Source organism: Erinaceus europaeus, chromosome 12, assembly GCF_950295315.1.
Source record: "Erinaceus europaeus chromosome 12, mEriEur2.1, whole genome shotgun sequence".
NCBI lineage: Eukaryota > Metazoa > Chordata > Mammalia > Eulipotyphla > Erinaceidae > Erinaceus > Erinaceus europaeus.
Window position 1 is genome coordinate 100,122,144 of NC_080173.1, and position 5,246 is coordinate 100,127,389.

Consider the following 5,246-nt stretch of genomic DNA (forward strand, 5'->3'; position numbering starts at 1 on the left):
TTAACATATAAAACCAAACAAATTATTGACTAATCATGAACCTAAAGGCTGGAATATTACAGATGAATATTTGGGCGTCTCCGTTTTGTAGATAGTTAGTAGGCCTATTTTAACTGTATTCCAAAGGGCCCATGAGTACACTAGTATTTTTTTTTTTTCTTTCTCTGAGCCTGACATCTGATATGCAGGTGGGAGAAGATCTTCACATACAGGGGCTTTTTAAACTACAACATCAACGAATTTAACGACTGGGGATTATTTAGTCTCTTTTGCTGAGTTTTGGATCTTTGTGTTGTTTACATCATTTTTTTAGCTATAGTGAATTTGTTGGCATGATTTTTTTTCATATTCTCTCAGTATCTATAGGAGCTTCTGTTCTTAATATTGTTATTTTATGTCTTTCTTCTTTTGTTCTTGACAGGTCTGGCTAGAATTTTATTAGTTTGATTACTCTTTTAAAATAGTTTCATTGATTTTTATCTACATTTGTGTTTGTAATTACATTGACTTGTGTTCTTTTAATTTTTTTTGATATATCCTTTACTTATTAAATGGATAGAGACAGCCAGAAATAAAGAGGGGCACGGGTGATAGAGAGGGAGAGAGAGACCTGCAGCCCTGCTTCACCACCCACGAAGCTTCACCCACGGCAAGTGGGGGCCAGGGGCTCAAACCTCGGTCCTTGTGCATCGTGACATGTGCGCTCAGCCAAGTGCACCATCACCCTGGCCCTGATTTATGTTCTTTTTTATTGAAGGGATTTTGGCTAACAAGATCATTATCTGTTTCAGGAACCCAGTTTCACGCCTTCAGAGTAATGTGTTTTCACAGCCTGCCCAACAGTGAAGTGTCACTGCCTCCTAGAACAGCCTCAGCACAGCCCCAGTGCCTATTTCCTTCCTCTGCTCCTTCACCCTTTGGTAATTTTAGTTCAGCAGAGACTAGAAATTTGTTTTTATTTGATTTTGACTGCTCCCTTGTTTCATTTCTTTTTTCTTTTTTTGCCTCCAGGGTTATTGTTGGGGCTTGGTGCCTGCACCACAAATCCACTGCTCCTGGAGGCCATTTTTTTCCTTTTTGTTACCCTGGTTGTTTTATCATTGTTGTGGTTATTATTGTTGTTGTTATTGATGTTGTTGTTCAATAGGACAGAGAGAAATGGAGAGAGGAGGGGAAGACAGAGGGGGAGAGAAAAACAGACACCTGCAGACCTGCTTCACCGCCTGGGAAGCGACTCCCCTGCAGGTGGGGAGCCGGGGGCTCGAACCCGGATCCTTATACCGGTCCTTGCGCTTTGCACCACGTACGCTTAACCCGCTGCACCACCGCCCAACCCCTCTTGTTTCATTTCTTTATAAGCCACATTTAAGTAAGAGCATCTGATATTTGTCTTTCTCTTTCTGACCTATGTTTCTTAGGGTGACCCTCTTCAATTCCACCATTACTGCAGCAAAAGGCAAGATTTTACTTTATTTTCTTTTTAGTTGCAAAGTTTTCATTGTGTGACTTCAGCACAGCCTCACTGAGCCCTGGCACTGTCCCCATGTCTTGACCACTGTAAGCAGTACTCCAGTGGGCCCATGACTGTACTAGTTTTTTTTTTGTCTGTTTCATTTTGTTTTCTTTTCAGCTGGGTCCATACTAGTCAAGTTTCTTTCTCAGTGTTTGTGCTCTGAGCGCTGGGACAGATTGTTTTGCAGAGGACAGTGGAAAGCTTGTCAATAAACCTCTTGTGAATGAACTTCATTGACAAAAACTCTTCCACAAAGAAACCTCTAGTATGTCCAATTATATCAGACATTGAAGAAAGAATAACGTTACCAAATCTCCCATAAAAGTGAGGAGGAGGGACTGTCTCACAGCTCGTTCTGTGAGGCTGGCGTTGCCATAAGAGCTACATCATATCAAACAAATAAACAAACAAACAAACGTGCACATAGACAACAGAACACTTCCTGGACTTGTCCCCTGAGTGACTAACTTCGCTCATGAAGCGAGATGTGCTTGGTGTGTCCTGAACAGTCTCTCAGGCGGTCTGTGTTGCACTGCAGGGCACAGACTGGTTGTTCTTCCTGGGGAGGGGGCTGGTACTAAGCCAAGAGGTTGGGCAACAGCAAAGGTAGGGGTGGACCCACGGGCTGAGCAGCTGTTGCCTCAGCACACCCAAGAGGGGCTGGCTATACCAGAAGATCATGGCACGGTGGACTAATTTCGGGGAAACTTAAACCAAGGATTAGGAAGTGGAAAGGAAAGAGCAAAATTCAGGAAGTTGTCATCTCTTGACATTGGTTTTACCAGAGTGAGTGAGTAAGGATTTGTTTGAAATCACCCCTACCTGCCCCAGCTGTTTCTGCACATCTGCCCTCCACTCCGGCTCTGTCATGCCTGCTGGCACTTGCTGTATCATCTGCCCCTTGTTAGGGCTGGTCCTTCATGGGTGACGTCTCTTGATACTTTTTAATCTGACATTTCATTTTCATGCCCAGGTTTGTGAGGGTTAATGTCAATGTTAAATGAATACTCCAGAATGCCTCCTTTTCACAGCAAAACCAAGGGTATTTAACGAAATTCAGTCTTTTACCTCCCCTCTCTCCCTCTCCCCAGACTACTGACAGTGTTCTCCAGTTATACCTGGAAACACTTGCCATAATTACAGTATGGTGATCTGAGTGTGGGGAGTAAGACTGTTTTGGGAAGAAATAGGATGCTCTCAGAGAATTTTCACCTCTCTTGAGCTTTAATCTCCTCCTCCTCCTCCTCCTCCTCCTCCTCCTCCTCCTCCTTCTCCTCCTTCTCCTCCTTCTCCTCTCCCCCTCCCCCTCCCCCTCCTCCTCCTCCTCCTTCTCCTCCTTCTCCTCCTTCTCCTCTCCCCCTCCCCCTCCCCCTCCTCCTCCTCCTCCTCCTTCTCCTCCTTCTCCTCCTTCTCCCTCTCCCTCTCCCTCTTCTCCTTCTCCTTCTCCTTCTCCTTCTTCTTCTTCCTCTTCCTCTTCCTCTTCCTCTTCCTCTTCTTCTTCCTTCCCTGTCTCCTCCTTCTCCTCCTTCTCCCTCTCCCTCCCCCTCCCCTCCCCCTCCCCCTCTCCCTCTTCTTCTTCTTCTTCTTCTTCTTCCTCCTCCTCTTCTTCTTCCTTCCCTGTCTCCTCCTCCTCCTCCTTCTCCTCCTTCTCCCTCTCCCTCTCCCTCTCCCTCTCCCTCTCCCTCTCCCTCTCCCTCTCCCTCTCCCTCTCCCTCTCCCTCTCCCTCTCCTTCTCCTTCTCCTTCTCCTTCTCCTTCTCCTTCTCCTTCTCCTTCTTCTTCTTCTTCTTCTTCTTCTTCTTCTTCTTCTTCTTCTTCTTCTTCCTCTTCTCCTTCCTTCCCCTTCTCCTCCTCCTCCTCCTCCTCCTCCTCCTCCTCCTCCTTCTTCTTCTTCTTCTTCTCTTTTTTCTACCAAAATGTTAGTTTCTAGAAACTGGAAGGTAGCTTACCTGTCACCATACATGTGACCTGAGCCTGAGTCCTAGTACTGTGGGGGCACCAGGGCCCTGAGGAAGCTCTGGTGCTGTGGTCTCTCTCTCTCTCTCTCTCTCCCTTTATCTCCCCTTTCCCCTCTCCTCCTCTCTCTCCCTCTTTCTCTCTCCCTCTCCCTCTATCCCTCCTTCTTTTTCTCCCTCTCTCCTTCTCCCTCTCTCCTTCTCCCTCCCCCTCTCTCTTTCTCTCTCTCTCTGAAATAAAGAAATTAAAAAGTTGGCCTGGCTGGGGCTATGGATCAACCTGCCAACTCCCAAATCTAGCAGAGAAGCAATTATAGAAGTCAGAACTTCTACTTTCTGCACCCCCAAAACAACATTTTTGTTGTTGTTTTGCCTCCAGGGTTACTGCTGGGGCTTGGTGCCTGCATTATGAATCCACTGTTCCTGGCGGCCATTTTTTTCCATTTTGTTGCCATGTTGTTATTGTTGTAGTAACTGTTACTGTTGCTATTGCTGTCCTTGTTGTTGGATAGGACAGAGAGAAATTGAGAGAGGAGGGGAAGACAGAAAGGGGGAGAGAAAGATAGACATTTGTAGACCTGCTCCACCGCTTGTGAAGCGACCTCCTGCGGGTGGGGAGCCGGGGTTGGGTGGTCCATACTCCCAGTGGGGGAGAAGTGATAGGAGGAAGAGGGGAAGAGGGCTCTGAACTCCAGTTCCTTCAGCACCTGGAGAGAGGACAAAAAGGGGAGAGATATTTGGCTGTGTTAATGGGGCCAGGAGTGGCTTGGAGGGGAAGAGAGGACTGGACCTGGAGGAAAAGGGGACAGTTATGAACAAATGCAGACGGAGAGTTGTAGAGATGACAGTCAGCCCATGTCTGCAGCCTTGGGAGGACTGCGGTGGTGTGCAGTGCAGGGACTGGGGACTCAGAACTCTGGTGGTGGGAACGGTATGGGACTACACCCTGTTGACATATACTTTGGTAAGTCAATGTTGAACTGCTAAAAAAAAAAAATAGAAAGAAAGAAAGAGATTGGCCTGGGAGTGCTGAAATCCTGCATGAGACCTCAGCACCACTGACACACAAAGGAAATTCAATGAGTAACTGAATCAGCTGGTAACTAGGAAGAGCTGTGATCGCCAATCCAGAAGCAGAAAGGACTGTGTTTCAGTGGGTGCCTTTTCACAAGAGGGAATCTGCTCACTTTGCTCTTTCCAGATGACTGGCTTTTCAGTCACCAAGCTGCAGATGCTACTATGATTCCATCCTGACTTCCCTGGGCAGACGACCTCCCCAATGTGTCCTGGAACCCCACCTCCCCAGAGCCCTGCCCCACTAGGGAAAGATGGAAACAGGATGGGGGTGTGGATCCACCTGCCAACACCCATGTCCAGTGGAGAAGCAATGACAGAAGCCAGAGCTCCCACCTTCTGCTCCCCATAGAGAATTTGAGTCCATGCTCCCAGAGGGATAAAGAATAAGGAAGCTTCCAATGGAGGGGATGAGAACTATGTAGGGTGGTGGGAACTGTGTGGACTTGTACCCCTGTGATCTTATAATTTTGTTCATCATTATGAAATCATTAATAAAAAATTTAAAAAGTAAGATAAACATAAAGAAAACCACAAATAACACTTGAAAATGTAATAAAACTGAACTACATTAAAAAAAAAAAAGGATTCTAAGGGGTTGGCTGAATCGGCCCAGTTTGGAGTTATTTGCAAAGGACTCGGGCTTGCTGGGCACTTCGTCTGAACACACATTCTTCACATTGCAAATATCAAAAGGCCACCCGG